The following is an 18,701-nucleotide window of genomic DNA, read 5'->3' as shown; positions in this document are numbered from 1 at the left end:
GCTAGAGGCCCCAGTGTACCCGTTCTGTCCCTCCCTCACTCTCTTTATTGGCCTCTGTCTCTTAAATCAATAAAAATATAAAAAAGAGAAGAAAACAGGATGAGGAAGGATGTATAGAATGCTTTAGCTGTGATGTTTACTAATATAAATTTGTCAAAATGTTAGAATTTCTTAAATCTGGGTAGTGAATATGAAGGTATTCTTTAAATTATTCTTTGTACTTTTATAAGTAAACAAATATCCTTTAATTACCTTTAGTAAGTAAACAATAATAATATACAAAGATACTTAAGCAAATAGGTAAAAATATTTACAATTGGTAGTTGCAATTGTGATACAATACAATTCTCCTGAAGATTCAGTGTTTCTAGGAAATCAAAGTTCTGTGATCTTTCTAAATAATGGTATATATTGATTTTAAACGATGTAATGTTAAGGTACACCTATGTCCTCAATGATGTATTAAAGTTATCTTTATAACAAATTTGAGAATGTTCTTGACCCAGTCTTCCTCTTGACTACCTACTTCTCCCTCTACTATAGAAGTTATCTTAATTGTCTTTGACCATCACCTGAACTTTTTGTTCAATAAGTTTTGCTGTAATTCAGTTGGATTGCGAGCATTCTTGTCTTTCTTCTTTCTTTTTTGTTTTTGGTTTTTCAAGGTAGGGTTTCACTCTATCTCAGGCTGACCTAGAACTTACTATGTTGTCTCAGGCTGGCCTTGCAACTCTAAGTGATCCTCCTACCTCTGCCTCCTGAGTGATAGGATTAAAAGTATGTGCCACCACACCTGGTGTAAATAGTATTTTAACCAGATAATTATCAAATGGTATACATCGTTCAGAGTAAACAGAACTGAATAAAGGTTCCATGAAGACCTCTTGTTGGTGGGATGTATGATGATCTTTCTTGGCTCCCTTATTCAACAGCATATGGAGCAATATATAATTATTTTTGTTGTTGTTGTTTTTGAGGTAGGATCTCCCTCAAGCCCAGGCTGACCTAGAACTCACTATGTAGTCTCAGAGTAGCCTCGAACTCATGGTGATCCTCCTACCTCTGCCTCCTGAGTGCTGGGATTAAAGGTGTATGCCATCATGCCTGGCTAATATATAGTTATGTTTTGAATTGATAATAATAAGTCTTCCACTTCCACCATGCTGCTCTAGATTCTGTAATGTGCTGGTAATTAACTGCTTGAATTTCTTGTCCATTAGCCTCTTGGAAAGGCTTGTAAGCAGATAGGTCATATGGTCATTAAGAGAAAGACCAACAAGCACAAGTAACTATACCAGTACACACAATCATCTTTCAAATATATCCCCATCTGAATGGACCGCAGCCCCCTTTACCACATGGATCTGATTAGGTGGCAAAGGGTTTTCTGGACCACTTTTGACTAAAAATAATTCTCTAAAGTCTTCCTTTGACACAAATGAATTCAGATGTTTAGTCTCCTTCAGATGCCCAGCTAAAGTAACAAGAAAAGTATCAAATGAAAGATTCTCATGAGGGCATTCCCACTGCAGTCTATATTTTACTGATCCATGTACTAATTTGCAAGGGATACCTGTTTTAGAGTAAATAGACTTCAGAACAGGGTTGTTTTAGAGTTGAGTTTACCACTAGATCAAGGATGAAATCTTCTTGCAGGCTCTGAAGAATGGGTTGATGAGGATTTACTTCATTGAAATGTATTTCTGTGTTGAACTTGTGCACTTGAGATCCGAGCTGAGTTTATCATTAGATCAAGGTTGTAGTCTTCTTACAGACTCTGGAGAAATGGTTGATGATGGGGATTTATTTCAATGAACTGTACTTCTGTGGGCTACCTGTGCATTTGACAATGTCTTTCCATCACAGATACCTGTTACTTAGTTTCTCAACTGTACACTTTCAGGGCACTTGGGTTTCCGCATCACTTCCCTGGCACCCAATTCTACAGGGCTGAGTCATCATGGCAGGAGTAGGAAGCCAGCATCATATTGCCACATCAGTAAGAGGGAAGTAAAGGGCAATGAATGTTTCACATGTCTCTTTTGATTCATATAGTCAGTAGTTTGAAGGGGCTATATGCCAAGAGGGTTAGGCTAGGAGAATCTAAGGAAAGAAACCCATCCAGTTATATAACTTGCTGATAGACGACAACTTAATCTGTAGAATTAAATATGTGTATCACAGCCAGGTGTGGTGGCGCATGCCTTTAATCCCAGTACTCAGGAGGCAGAGATAGGAGGATCGCTGTGAGTTTGAGGCCATCCTGAGACTACATAGTAAATTCCAGATTAGCCTGGGCTAGAGAGAAATCTACCTTGAAAAACCGTGTGTGTGTGTGTGTGTGACATATTCTTTGACTGGATCCAATTCATACATTTTATTTAAAAAGGAAGATGTGTTATGCTCTGATGATCAATGCCAGGTTTTTGAAAAAAATCAATAAGCTAGAAAAAGTACAGCTGCTGAATGCACTATAGTGTACTCAGTTAAATTCAGACCTTTAATCTATAAATTTTAATCATGAACATAGATATTTAGATTTAGAAGAATTAAAAAATTCAGGTACAGGTTATATTTTAATATACCAATGCACCAACGTAAGTTATGTTAAGTACTGTTATACAAACAATTGTCTTAGCTGTTATGAACTGTGCACATTAAAATATGTGTTTATAAACATTACTGAGCTTGTGTTTTTTAAATAAATAGTAGAGAAGTAGACTACATACTACCTTTATGTTTCCATAGTTCTACTAACTTCATATTTTTGTATTTTTTTTTTTGTCACTTCAATGACTGATTCCAAAAAAATCATTAAGTATCTAGGCTCAAACCAAGCATGGTGGCACATGCCTTTAATCTTAGCACTTGGGAAGCTGAGGTAGGAGGATCACTATGAGTTCAAGGCTACCCTGAGACTACATAGTGAATTCCAGGTCAGCCTGAGCTAAAGCAAAACTCTACATTGAAAACACCCCTCTCCCACAAAAAAATATTCTAGGCACATGGGGCTATAGATCCATGGTAGACCATTTCCCTAGGATGCATGAGGCCCTGGGTTAAATTCTTGCCACCACCAAAAAAAATAAAAATAAAAATAAAAATGAAAGAGGGGGATGCTGTGAAAGAGACAACCGAGTATACTTTGAGTAAATAAAACTTGATTATAAAAAAAGGGGATAGGGAGGTATGGGGTCAAGTGGTCTGCAGTGAATTCCTTATTCTTACCCCTTGCTTTCCTTGTACAGGATAAAGGAAAGATAGGTAGAGAAATACCCCCCCAAAAAGAAAGGATAAACTCATTAAAAATTCATAACCCCTATAATTCTTAACATTTTTACTGAGCAATAATGCCATATATATATATATACATGCACACACATAATGGGTAAATTATATTACTGCATATTTTCTTAACTATGGTGTTAGCCCTGGTCTACTTGGAACAAAGTTACTACTATAAGGACTGTATTAATCTAAATCTATCAGGGGTCTGTGGTTTAGTAAGTTTCAAAACCAGAAACAAACCTTTGAATATTTCATAGCAAAGTGACAAAAAGTTTTATGTCTACTGAATCTAAAAAAGTATCTCTTATTGTGTTTTCTTTTCCTAGTAGTTCACTTATGTTGCATAGGTCTTCAATGGTTTATGAATATAAAAATCTGGTTGTCCCCACAGTTTGAAAAATACCCAATAAGATTCAGTGGCTGTGAACTAAGAGCCTTTGTAGACCTCCTAGGCTGATTCATTTCATGTAACTAGAAAAGTAATGTGAAACAATATTAACAATATATTTCTTTAGAATGTAATACTTACCAAGCCTCTGATTCTGGTAGGAGAAGAATCAGTATCCTTACCCTAGTGATAGGAACTGAGTCTGAAGTAAATAATCTGGACAAGTCATCTACTAACAAGATGGCAGAGCTGTAAATGGAACACAAATTAGAAGTAAGGCTGAATCAGTATTCTGGTTTTATATAAAAATTGAAAACATGATTTTATCACTTGACTTTGAAATGAAGTTATTCATGCTTTTAAATTCAATTAAAGCTGAATGTTCCCAGGGATACAGAGAAACAAAAGAACCTATTCAGATCTGAACTTTGTCTTTTTAACTAGAGCCTTTAACCTCAGTGAATCTTAGATGTTTGCTTTCATTGTCCACACAGGCTCAGGACTAGAAAAATGTTAATACTCTATTGATATGACAAGTTTAAATATGAATGAAAATAATAAAAGCTATAAACTAAAAAACTAATTTCAGAAAGTATATTCTTGTCAGTGCTACCCAATAAGCCACTAGCTGCTTATGACTATTTAAATTTATTTTAATTTAAATTAAAATTTTGGTTCCTCAGTTGCATTAGTCCCAATTCAAATGCTCAAAAGTCTGATGTGGCTAGTGGTTATCAGATTGGAAAGCAGAGTTAAAAAACTTTTCTGTCACTGTAGGAAATTCTATCAGATAGTCTTATATAGTTTGTTTTTGTTTCCATTTTTATCCTTAGGGAGACTCTTAATTTTGTAGGATTTAAAGTGAAAACAAAATTTAAAAAATTAAAATGAGAAAGTTTCCACAATAAGAAAAATCTAGCTATATTTATCTATTTCCAGAGGTAGTACAGAGAATGCTATCTCAATAGAGATAAGTTAACATAAAATATACATTGGTACAAAGGTTAAGCCCAATTTTTGAGAGAATTTTAGCATGAAGGTAAAAATGTTAAGCAGTAAATTTTAACTTAATAATTTAAAAACAGAAAAGCAAGTGTGTAATGGTAACTAAGGAGAAATAAAAGGACTAGTCTCTGCCTCTCTGAGGGTTTATAGCAATGCCAGCATGACAAATCAGAAAATTATGCCCAATTATCCAGAGAAAACACTACTGGAATTATGGTGAGGTTACCTTAATGTGTGATAATAGAAATTAGAAATTAGAAATACAGAACAAAAAGTATAAAGTGAGAGGATAGGATGAGTCTTTCATAGCAAGCATGTCAGCCATGACTTAAAGTCCAGAAAATGGAATGCATTTTAAGTTGCTTCTCTAAAGAAAGACATATGGCCAGCATTCTAAGCCCTGTTTCTTAGCCAGCTGCCATGCTCAAATCCCAGTATACATTTCAGGCAAAAGCCTCTATTGTACACTGTTTGGCTTCTCACTTTGACAAAAAGTCTGGGCTCACATGAAAGCCTCAAGGACTCTTTCCTTGTTTGTCATAGGTGTATATTAAAGGTGGGCCAACACCTCAGCTCCCCTTCACCTTTCACAGCAAGAGATGATTGAAAACTCATCCAACCTCCATCTTATTATCCCAGTGATATGACAGGAAGAAAGGCATGCACAAAAGAGGTGCTAAGGGGGTAGACTTTGGAGAAGAGAACTGGAGGATATGGGCTCCACTCCAGTGCTGTTTATATCCCTGACCAATATGCAGGCTCCTTTTTTAGGGTAGAGGAAGAGGGAGAAAACAATTTTTTTTAATGCTTAGTAAAAACAAAATATATTTCCTTCCAAAACATCCATGAAACCAAATGAGATAACCATAGATTATGCATATTTTTAGAAAGATTTGTGAACAGCTTATTTAATTCTTGCCAGCAGGAAGGAGTTCATTGGAAATCCAAAGATAGGTGTTGAGGCTGGCAGATGTGATCCTTCAGCACTCACAGATGCCTGCAGGAAGTGGAGAGGTAGCAGAAAGAACACAGGCTCCAGAAACAAGGTGGACCTGTCATCAAATCCAGCCTGTACCTCCTCTCATCTCTATAGGAAGGACTGATAATGTCTAGTCAGATAGATTACCTGCAGCTTATCTAGGGATAAGGATATCTATCTTGCTGAAAGGGAGGGGGGGTGAAATAAGGATAAATAAAAAGAATTTTTACAAAATTCAAAGTTACCATTGCTGGGATCCAAAGGAAAGATAATTCAAAGGCCAAAGTAAACCAAGTCTTATTAAAATGACAATTGTGCATCCTCAGACACTTGTTCAGAGAATGAGGTGGGTAATGAAGATAATCAGACTAACATCAATTGAGTCCAATTGCACATATGTGGAAGGAAGATCTGACCATTGAAAATAAACATTAGTGTGGGTGGGCTCAAAACAAATGGCTTCAGAGATCAGGACAGGAAATGTGAATATGTTAAACAGCAAAGATGCCACAGCCTGCAGAGATTAATGAAGTGGCACTGGTAGCAAAGTACTCACATTTTTTTTTTTCATGTTTGAAAATGTGGTGTGCTGGGCTGGAGAGATGGCTCAGCAGTTAAGGTGCTTGCCACAAAGCCTAATGACCAGGGTTTGATTCCCCAGTACCCATCTAAAGCCAAATGCACAAAGTGGCATATGCATTTGGAATTCAGTTGCAACACTGGAGGCCCAGGCAAACCCATTCTCTCTGTCTCTCTCTGTCTGTCTCACTCTCCTCTGCTTACAAATAAATTAATTAAATGCAATATTTTAACAAATGTTGTATGCTGCATAGAACAAATATTCAGGAGGATTTTGACCTGAGGGATTCCAATTTTGAACCTTCCATACAAAGCAACAACAAGCTCCCATCTTTAGACTAGTTATGTATAATATGTATGAAATGGAATAAAGTTTGTTTCAATCCAGTCTACAATACTATGTACTATAAGGGGATGAGGATTGGAGATACAAATGCTAGCTACCTTTTTTCTTAAATTACTAAGAATCACAATCACTATTCATCCATCAATGGTGCCTTTATGGGACTAGCTCAGCTCCAGATCTCAGATGTAGCTGCCATTCAGGTAGCCTTCAAGTATGATTTCCTTGTCTTTGTAAAGAATCTGAGAGGGAGCTAATATCCTTTACTATAGTCCTTTCTGGCTATGCATAGTAAAACTGGTTTCTATTGTCTATAACTAAGAATCCCAACTAATCTGCCAGGAAAGTAAATGGCAAAAACATGCCTTCTCTTGAGAAATAGACTCTGTATTTGTTCTATGTTGTTGGGAACCTCAGCACAGGAGCATAGAACATAGAGAATAGCTATGTCCACTTATCCTAAAAGTGCTCCCTCTCTCCCTCACCGATGATTTTTTTATTTTTATTGCTAAATCTAATGTCTGTGTCCATATCTTAAGACTAACCCATATGTAATACTTGACACTATGGACCACTCTCTCTGTAATTGTTTGTTCATCTTAATTAACAGTTTGATTGGATTGAGAAATGTCTAGGAGATTAGTAAATCGCTTGTATTTTGTGTTTTCAGAAACAATTAGATTATGAGATCTGTGGCCTATTGAATGGATTATTTCCTTGATGAATTTATAATGCAATGGAGTTATTAAGAAATGGTTAAATGTGGGAAGTGGGGAGAAAGTAGGTGGTTAGGAGTGTGTCCTTGGGGGTACAGCTTGTCCTGGCTCCTTCCTGTATTCCTTTTTTCTGCTTCCTGTCCTCTATGATGCAAACTGCTTTGTTTCCTGGCTGCAATGAGTTGAACAGCTCTACTCCCCCGTGTGCTCACTCTGCCATGATGGACTGAGCTCAGGAGCAAAACATTCTTCCCTCAGTATTTTGACAACAGTGATGTAAAGTCTACCTAATACATCCCCTGAGGAAACTCTAATTTGCCTTGACAGAGAGCATCTTGACAGTAAAGACTGAACAGGATTATCCTTGTAATCTAAGCATATTTCATTTTATCTAACACATGCCACTCAAGAAGATTTCAAAGAATAAATAAACAGATACAAATTATATTTTTAACTATGACTAAGCAAGAAATCCTAATTAGTTAAACAGAAAACACTGGTCAAAAACTGAAAAAAATCTCATGCAGTTGTCAAGATCCCCCAAAACATCAAACACCCTGTGGAAAACTAATGATGGCTAGGATCAGTACCATACAAACCTCCATCTTGGTTAGCTAATTAAATGATACAATTCTTAATAAAAGAGAGGGGGGGGGATAGCTTGGGCAGATATACTCTTTAGAGGGTGGAGAAAGTTTTAGACTAAAAACAGGCTCTTGTTGATCAATCCAGGTGCCAGCACTGGATTGCCCCCTCACAGTGAGCTGTTGGTCAGGAAGGCCCATGAGGCTCCCAAGACAAAGCAAGCCATTGCCAAAGCACTTGGTTACCCACCAGATCTAAATGGTAAGACCCTATAGCTAAAGACACCACAGGCTGAAGTTGAGATATGCTGGAACTGAGGTGGAAGCTAGCTCCCTGGTACCTAGTTATCACAGTGCTTGCTACAAAGTGCTATGGAGCTGCTATGGGATAATGGTTACCAACTGGGTGAACAAGTAGGAGATCTTGCAAACTACAAAATCAATGAGCCAGACAAGATGTATACACCTGTGAAATAGTGACAAACAGGTTATGGAGATAATAAACTGCTCTCAGGTTGGATATTCAGCCCACACAGCGAAAGGAAATTCATACCCAGTACTGACAACCAAGTCAGAAGCCAATCGCTTGAAGGTCATAGACCTTGGAATAAAGTTCCCACTGTTCTTTGGCTAAAATGAGAGGGTATGCTCATCAAAAAGTCTTTCAAATATCTATGCTTATCCCCTTTGATTCATGTTGTTGTCACTTTTTGTTAGAGAATCTGCTTTTTACAGATAGCAGTGAATGTCATAAAAGCCCAAGACCCATCAATAAAAGTCAAAGAAAGCTGACAGCCGACCATAAGACAAGTCATTTCTATCACATCTTCCATGATCCAGAAAATACTACAGAGGAAGTGGCAGATTAAATATGAGTGCTGCCCTCACTGCTAGCCTAAGAACCTCCTCCAGGTAAACGGAGGTAGACTTGGAGGAGGTTCAAAACTCATTAATGCAGAAAATCAGAGGTTGATGAGAGCCCAACACTAAAGGAGACTTAACACACACCCTCCAAGGCTCAAGGAACATTACAGAAAAGTGTGGTTAAAGATTACAAGAGCCACAGCCTGGGAAGGAGTATCCTGAGGCACCCCGCCCCCAACACACACACAGATCCTCACTGGTGCATTCATTACTACAGAGGAAGTTTTGATAACCCTAACTGACAGGGCCCTCAGTGGAATAGGGGTAGGGATAGAGATAACATAAGAGTATAATTTAATGGGAATATAATGAATATACAGTATATCCATATAGTAAATTCCTCAATAAAAATAAAAATTTTTAGCAGCCCTGTGTATATCCAGTTGACTATATAAGTCTTCATTTAAACAAAAACTGAATCAAAAGTTTAACAATATCATCTTACTTTCTTTGGTATTCAGTAGTCCCCAGACTGATGTTTGCCACATAAGTAGATCAAAATCTGAAATTACAAAAGTAAGTTTACCTCAATCAAGATAACTTTGTTTTGAAACATGCCCCAGCCTGACCAGACATTGATCTCATAGAAATCAATTGGTCAGGAAAAGAAATCATAGAATTTAATCAGTGAACTAAAAACATCCATCAGGGCTGGAGAGATGGCTTAGCAGTAAAGAGCACTTGCTATATAAAAGTCACAAATATGAGGCCTTGAGTTTTATCCACAGAAACCATGTAAAAAAGCTGGTCAGCTGACCTAACAGAAAAACAGGGAGTAGCTCTAGGATCAGTGAGAGACACTGTCTTGGGGAAATAAGGTGAAAGAGCAATAGAGGAGAACACCAAAGTCTTCCTCTGGCCTCCAAAGTATGGACACAGGGCACACACATCTGCATGCACATGGTTACATAACACATACATACACACAATCTTTCTTACACATACACACACACTACACACACCAAGAGTAAAGTCTGTCATCTGTTTTTACAAATACAATTTTACTGAACTGTGCCCATCTGTTTTCTATTGTCTGTGGCTGCTTTTCCTTACAGCCATGGAGATAAGTAGCTGGGAAGTGTGACCCACAACCTAAAATGATCAATACTTGGCCCTTTCCAGGAAATGTCAACAAGATATGGAAAAAGCAGAAGAGTCTGATTTCTGAAGTTGGGCAGAAAGGTTAAGAAAAAAAAAAAAAAAAAGGAAAGTTTATTCTTTCTTTCTTACCCTCAGAACTGAAACTTCTTCATCTTCCCACTCTCAGGGCTTTTGCCTGTGAGCCACTCATGTTAATTAAACCTATGGCATATCAGAACTCCACATCTACTTGTAACTCATTCCATTCTTGTATTTAACAAATTCTCACATTATTCTCACTTTTAAAAACAATAGTGTCCTTTTTATTGGTAATCTTCCTCCTGACAAGTCATTATCAACCTATTTCTCTATTCTTCTTCCCACAATTGTTCCTCAGTGCAATATACGAGTTCTAAGCATAACCTTCATCCATCTTTCCCCCTGTACATGCATCATTTATCTGTTTCCACAGTCTTTCTATACAAATAATTCCCTCTTGCTAAAACTTCACGTCTACATTTCCAAAATGTACATCTTCATGCATGCATGCTGCATTTCCTGCTTACACTTGTCTGGTTTGACTTGTAAATCCTCATTTTGGGGGCACAAAGCAAAGCACAAAGTACACATGAAAATATCACAGTTCATATTCCTAATTTATTCATATTATTCTCTGATAAAACCAGAAACAAGGGAGCCTCTCACCAATGACATCCCATTAAATGTAAAGCTCTGAATGCTCTTCAGTTTCAAACACATTTAGAAATTATGTCCTCTATGTCATTTGCTATCCTCTTTTATATGTTCATCATTGAATATTTTTAAAGCAACCTCAGGCTATGTCGCTGTCTTAGCTGGCTGTATGTGCCCTATTTTCTCTCCTTGTTATTCCCAATTATATCCCTATAACATAAAACTAATCATGATTTCTTTACAAATCTTCAAGATTTCCCAATTATCTACAAAACAAAAATGTTTGCATGGTTTTCAAGACAAATTGTGTCCTGAGCTACCTCTTCAGATTTATTTCCAGTTAAACTCCAGCATAAAATTAGAAGTCCAAGTAGATATGTGATAGAAGAATTGAGCCATTCTACCCACATTCACCCCTAGACTGACCACCTACAAGTCACCTGATGGACAGACAATAAGTGGTAAGAATGTGGCTGACAGATTTTGCTTTGCCAAGAAGTTCATGCAATATGGTTTATTTTGAAAAGGAGACCTGAGCAATGTATAAAGACTTCTGAAGATATTTTGAGGCAGATCCAGAAGAAACAAAGCAATTATAAGAGAAAAACTGTATTAAGAGAACTGGTTTATAGCCTATTCCTTCAGGGTGACTCCTTTCTCAATTTTCCCATTACATATTTAATAAGTATGTATTTCTAAAAATTTTTAAAATTATTTTTATTTTTATTTATTTGTTTGAAAGTGACAGAGAGAGAAAGAGGCAGATAGAGAGAGAATGGGTGCACCGGGGCTTCCAGCTACTACAAACGACCTCCAGATGCGTGTGCCCCCTTGTGCATCTGGCTAACGTGATTCCTGGGGAGTCGAGCCTCGAAACGAGGTCCTTACGCTTCACAAGCAAGAGATAAATCTATATTTCTAAACATTGCTCTCTTCACTGAAACTCCAGGCCTGAAGGTGTGCATCAAGTGAATTCAATAACTTGGATTCCATTTAGCTAAATATATGTTTGCCTTCATCTTTCTACTGTAAATTTCCTTGAAAGCATGAAGCAAATTTTTATAGCAACTGATTTCTGTTTATGAGATTGATTTAAATGCTATGAGCTTTATCCTGTATATCTCTTATAATTGCCATACTATCTCTCTGGTCTACTCTCATCATAATATAATCAGCTGGACAAATGAGCTGGCTCCTTTCCACAATCTTATCTCTATATAATCCTATCATTGTCAGTGCATAGCACAGGCTCAGAGGGATCCCCTGTGCCTGATCATTCATTCCTTGACCAGAAGTCTAAAGCTATTAAGATTCTGTTATTAAACAACCGATGTTGGATATGGCCTTTTCTCCCATTAAGTAGCATTAGATATGAGACACTTTTAATGAGTCTTTCAATATTATATTTTTAAAGCTCTCTCTTCCATTGCAGTCAATTACACATGCAATTGGTGTTGAAAGAAAATCATGCCAGGCATTGTCCTAACAGAGCCAGTTAACAGGAAAGACAAAAATTTTTCTCCTCATTGTTACATACTAGTGCATGGAGAAAACAAACAAATAAAACAAGAAAATATCAGGTGGCTAGGCTATCAGCAAAAACAATGATACAGTAGAGTGACTATTTTAGATTTATTTGTGTACATTATAGAACATCATAGAAGTGAGGCATTTCCAAGATACTTGATCTGTGACCTGAATAACAAGAAGATAGTTATGGAAATATCTGAAGAAAGATCATTCCTGGCTGAGGGAACAGCTATTTTAGTGTCTCTAAAACAGCTGTGAGTTTGGTATGTTTAGGAAACAGAAAAATGGTAAAAGCAGAGGGGGGCATATTTCAAAAGAACATGTAAATATAAACATGGGACAGATTTCTGATGTCTCATAAGCAGGGCACAGAGTGCATGTTGTCCTTTATATGATGCAGGAAATATTTGGAAGATTTGAGCCTGAGAACAATAGGTATGATTTACATTTTATAATGATGCCTGGCTGCAGCATGGTGATTAAATTTCAGGGAGCAAGAGGAAACATGAGGGAGAACAGCTAGAAATCCCCTAAAATCTTGGTATGAGAACATGACTTGGGCTAAGGTAGTGTCATGGTTGACACAGAGAGCCATGAAATGTTTTGAAAGAAGAAAGCAGCAGCTTGGCAGGATGTGAGAGTGGGGTGGAGATGACAAAGAAAAGAACCAACAATGACTTCAAAGTCAAAACAGAATGAGATGGCAAAAAATGAGAGGAGGGGGTGAGGAAATGGCTCAGTGGGCAAAGTGCTTGCCATACAAACATGAGGACCTGAGTTCAGATTCCCTAAACCCACCTAAGAGTCATGTGCAGTGGTACATCTGTAATCCCAAACTGGAGAGGTGAAGATCAGAGAATCCCTGGGGTTTGCTGACTATCACTGGTGAGCTCTAGGTTCAGTGAGAGACCATATCTCCAAAAAGTAAGGCACAGAGGGACTGAGGATGACATCTGACTTTGACCTTTGGCCTCTGCATGCATACACATATGTATATTTACATGTGTGTGCACACACATGCAAACATGCATTCATACATTTCACATGTGTACACACAAAAGAAATTGAGAAAGGAACAGATTAGAATGTGGAAAACAATCAAAAGTTCTATTTCAGCCATTAAAATTTTGAATTTTATGATATTTAAGAGGAAGTATTATTGTAGGTAGTTGATATTTCATGATCAGGAATTACTTGTGGCCTTGACATTTAAAAAAAAAAAACTAGTCTAAGGGAGGTATGTAGAGGAGAGAGAGAAATTGAAAAAGGAAGTGTATTGAGAGGGCAACAGCAGAGAAGAAACCCAAGTTATAAGGAGGCACAGAGCATGAACTCCTCCAGTTCCACCGCCTGTTTTATAATCATTCCCAGTCAGAAAAATCTCCTTTCTTGTCTTACTGTTTGTAGAAATTCTGGGATTTGACTGTAAGCCACCAGTTCCATGTGCTTTATTTGTTCCCAGAAGAAATGTTTCTGACAACTTCCTTCTTTGGACTGATACTTCTTGTGCTGTGAACCACCCACCTGTCATTTCTGAACCCAGTATACTGTTATCTGACTTTGGAATCTGGATGTTCAGGCTTTCCCCTGATGGCACATGTACCCCCTGTGCCTTTAGTTTGGGGAAAGATGTATGTGTTTTCTTTTTGTTTCTAGCATTTCATGCCTGATTAAATTCCATCTCAGTAACTTGAAGGGCTTCTTAAGAGCAGTGTTTAAATAGAAATCTTGGAGATATATATATATATATATATATATATATATATGTATTCAAAAAGAGAAGACAAGAGTATAAAGAGATCTGATATGACTCTTGGTCTTCAAATATATATTATTATATTCATTTATTCACATGACTTCCCCCCAGGACTTGGTACACATTTTAGAAGTGAATCAAAGGAGCTTTGAGTGTTGATGAAAAGTTACTGTCATTCGTGACCACTATGCCCAAGATTTCTGACTGGGAATGATTATAAAACAGGCAGTGGAACTGGAGGAGTTCATGCTCTGTGCCTCCTTATAACTTGGGTTTCTTCTCTGCTGTTGCCCTCTCAATACTGGTGGGTTCACTTCCTTCTTTGGACTGATACTTCTTGTGCTGTGAACCACCCATCTGTCATTTCTGAACCCAGTATACTGTTATATGACTTTGGCATCTGGATGTTCAGGCTTTCCTCTGATAAATCCACCCTCTATTATAACCCCTCCCCCTCTCAGTTATTCTCTCTCACCCTATTATGAAGGTCCTGTGTAGGTAGTGCCAAGCACTGTGAGGTCATGGATATCCAGGCCATTTTGTGCCTGGAAGATTGCATTGTAAGCAGTCTTACTCTTTGGTTCTTACATTCTTCCTGCCACCTCTTTTGCAATGGACCCTGAGCCTTGCAAAGTGTGATAGAGATGTTTCAGTGCTGAGCACACTTCTGTCACTTCTCAGCACTATGGCACCTTTTGAGTCATCCCAGTGGTCACTGCCATCTGAAAAGAGAAGTTTCTCTAACCAAAAGTGAAGTTAGCATTAATATAGGGTATAAACATTAAGGAAAATGTTTATAGGGCAGTTTGGTGAGCAGAATATATGCATTTAGCCAGACAACATGCCTTTTTTAAATAAGTTGTTTGAAATAATAATAGAGCCTTTATCATATGATAAAGGCTTACCACATCGTAAGCAGTTCCTTGGTTGTTTTATAGAAAGGATTGCTGAACTACAAGCCTTGTGAAGCTTCTCTTTTCCAAAAATTGTGTTCCCAATATGCTCACCTTTTCTATGAACATAAAAGACTGTCAGATGTGTAGAAGTAATAATATTCTTAATCATTTCTTCTAGATAAAAAGGCAATGTCCCTAATGAAGAGAACGACTTCAGAACTGCATCATTATGTAATTTGTTGCTTACAACTTAACTGTAACAACTTTTAATATCTGCACAATAAAAAACTAAAAGTGAATTTTTAAAAGTCAAGAAATCTTCCAAAGTATCTTTAATGAATTTGGAATCCATTTACTTAAAATAAAAATGCAGTAATGTCTGGTTAGTTTCAAGAACTGATATTGGGAGTGATACATATTTGCTATCTGAATTTCAATAAAACTCTTTGCATAATTGGGGATGGGATTAAAAAAATGTCTGTTATGGTTTAACATGCACAACCAAAAGTGCCATTCTTCTATTAGCTTCATTTGTTTGAGAGACTGCTTTTTCAAATAAAATGTACATTAAAATTGACATGGACATACACTGAACTTTGAACCAGACTTTTGGTCCATTATATTTCTAGGTGCTAAGTCAAGATTTTTGAGCTGATGAGGTATTTAAAAGCCAAATTATTCTTCTAGACAGGTCAAAGAATTATGCTATTAATAAAATAATCTGAGGATTATTACTTAAGTTTATCATACTTAACTTCTATTTTTATTTTACAAAGTATATATTATAGTGGAACATAATTGATACAATAATTATGGAATTATTAAACTTGAGTGTTCAACATTTTTTGATTAGGGATATATGATCAAAACGGAATTTGGAGATCATTGCTATAGTATAATATAACAAGTGTCATAACACCTCAAATCCCTATTTACCTCAGTCACCTCTGTCAGTACTAGTCCCTTTGTCATTCACTACATCTGCTCTTCCATTATTTTACTCCTCCACAGTCTTCTAAAATGATGGAATTTTCACTTCTACTTCAACCTTTTCACTTTCCTCTCAAACCTCCTCATTCATTGTCAATAAACTTATATCCATATATATTCCCCATGGACCACATTTCTTGTTATTGAGATCAATATGAGTCTCCTTCTTGGAATCTGCATTGGCCCTGGACCCATTTTAATCCAGAGACTGAAACAGAAATGATGCTGTGTTTAGTTCTAGATAAAAGTCTCAGGAAGGCCAGGAATCTTCCACATGGTACTTTTGTGACCCCTGAACTGCTATGTAAAAAGCATAGGTATAGTGCTGAAAGTTCATGGGGAGAGGGAGAGCCCAAAGGAGAAAGGCAGCAGAGAGATGCTGGCTGAGCCTGCCTCCATCCATCTCTCTCCACTAGGGTGCCAGATACACATATTTATCCAGCCTATTCAAAGCTCCAGATGACTTTAGCGCTATATGATATCCCAGGAATCAGAAGAATCACCTAGCTGAGCACAGTCCACTATAGTACTTATTTTTTCTTTCTTTCTCTCTTTTTTTTTTTTTTTTTTCGAGGTAGGGTCTCACTCTGGTCCAGGCTGACCTGGAATTAACTACGTAGTCTCAGGGTGGCCTCGAACTCACAGCAATCCTCCTACCTCTGCCTCCTGCGTGCTGGGATTAAAGGCATGTGCTACCACAACCAGCTTTCCTACAGTATTTCAAGAGTTAAAATTGTTGTTTGGTGTGGTATATTAAGCAGCAATGAATAATAAGTCCCTCTCTTATACACTTAATGTTCTGGAAACTTCCTCTCCTGTGTTGACTACAAAGTAAATTTCCACTGGAAGACATTATCTCATAGCCCTCTCTAGTGGCACGTCCCTCCTGGCCCCACTGAAATACAGCCAATGGCAAAAGCAGGTGCTCTCCTTGCTCCCCATTGTCTTCTTGCAGAGACCTCTGCTCTCTTGAAATTCAAGCCATCTGGATACCTGTGTCTTTAAGTCTTGTTGTTGCCATCTGATGATTTCTTGGCTGTTTCTCTTTACTCACAGATGACCTAGTTTCTGGCACACAGCCAACTTCTACTTTTTTCATCGTGCTCTGTGGTTTCAGTAGTCATGACTTAGCCTGTAACCTCAGTTTCTGGACTTCTTGCTGTTCTCTTCCTCTGCAGCCATCTCTCCTACTGTCATATGCTAAAACTTATAAAATGAACCACCTATGACACATACATTAAATTTTTCATTCTTTCATGTGTGCTTTTCATGTGATCCTTTTCACGCGTGCTGTTACGTGCACTGCAACTATTCTTGACCACATCAAGATCTCCAATAAACAATAAAATGTCATTGAAGAAAATGACACACCTAGCCATCATTTATATTCCATCAATTATATGGAACATATATACATATGTAATATACATATATAATGTATATATACATTCCATCAATTATAACAAATTTCAGATGGACAACCAACACTGCCTAATTATAGTGCTTAAATTCTGCTTTAAGTCTGAACTCACATTTTTAAAACAACCCCTTCATGTTCTCTTCTTCCCTGATATCCTTATCCCAGTCTTGTTTCTTTTACCCTCCATTAATGACACTCTCGTACCTCAGAAATAAAGATCTCCAGCCCCACATCCAACTTCTCTGTGTCTGCACCATCTTCACATCTGTTACAAAGGTTCATGGCAGCTGTCCGTTTTGGGGGCTCACCACCCCACTGTACCTCTGCATCACATTCCCTCTTGCCTTTGCACAAGTTCTATATCTCCAGTAATTCTCTCTCTTTTTTTCACCAATGTACCATTCACTTTAATGTAAAAACCAACAACAAACTTTAAGTCATCTACCATAGCAAAATTTCTTGTAAAGTATGCACAAACAAAAGCATTTGGGCTCTTTTCAAATTCTAAACCCAACTTCTCTTGCCAATATTCACAGCAAATATCCTTGCTGAATCATCAACAGTGTTCATTTTGCCAAATCCAAGGAGCGATGACTCTGGTGCCCTCTTATATTTCTCCCACGGTATCACCATTTATACAGTCCCTTAAACCCCAAATCTCATACTCAGTCTGAATTCCATCATGACATGGTCCCCCAAATCCGGCCCACCAAGAAAACCCAGCCTTTCTCCCTCTACACATTGATACCTCTTACTTTTTTCACCCCCACCACATTGCCCTGGTGCAATCAGGGCATGCTTGCCCTATAACTATAATAGCATCCTTCTAGAACTTATTTCCCCCTTGTCTCTCCACAACAGCCACAGTGCTCTTTCCAAATCATAAATCAGTCTATGTAGTTCCACTGCTGAGGACCTTTCAATGCTTGTTTGTACTTAGAATTAAAGTCAAAGGGTCTTGTGCCCTTTGAAGAGTCACTTGATGGGAGGGTCAGGTCAATATTTATCCCCCCTCCATTCCACATACCTCACAGGAAGGAGTGAACATTCTCTCTAGAAAAAGATTAGCAGCCTTCCAGTCCTTTCTCAGCAAGAGTTTCCCTTCCTCTCACCCTCTACACTTGTCTCTTCAATCTCTGAAACAGAGGAAGAGAATTCTCATTTCTAAGATGAGGAGCAGAAACAGAACACATGGCTCACAGACACCTTTATTCTCTCATAGGATTTGATTCTCCTCAGCCCTTTAGTAATTTGGCTGCCCCTGTTGCAGGGGTGGGGGTGGGGTGGGTGATGGGACTGTAGTCCATCTCTGCCTGGGGTAACAGGGGTGGCGAATTTGTTCAGGAAGATGGCCATGAGGGGAGTACCAGGAAGCCCGTTTGGCTGCATCTCTCCATCCAGCACAATCAGTAATTTTATTTTGAGTTCCATCTACTGACTCTGGAGCCCCATCTCATTTGGTTCCAAAATTCTGGGGCAATCTCTGGAACAGAGACCTTTTACTTAATGGTACACATTAATGCTCCCAAA

At 37.8% G+C, this 18,701-nt stretch overlaps 1 pseudogene; it reads right to left on the bottom strand.

Moving 5' to 3' along the window:
* Positions 1-925: 925 nt before the first annotated feature.
* LOC101606489 lies at positions 926-17,453 on the bottom strand (annotated as a pseudogene).
* Positions 17,454-18,701: the final 1,248 nt, after the last annotated feature.

The sequence above is a fragment of the Jaculus jaculus genome, chromosome 2 (assembly GCF_020740685.1).
Source record: "Jaculus jaculus isolate mJacJac1 chromosome 2, mJacJac1.mat.Y.cur, whole genome shotgun sequence".
Classification (NCBI taxonomy): domain Eukaryota; kingdom Metazoa; phylum Chordata; class Mammalia; order Rodentia; family Dipodidae; genus Jaculus; species Jaculus jaculus.
This window is presented reverse-complemented; position numbering and strand designations above follow the sequence as displayed.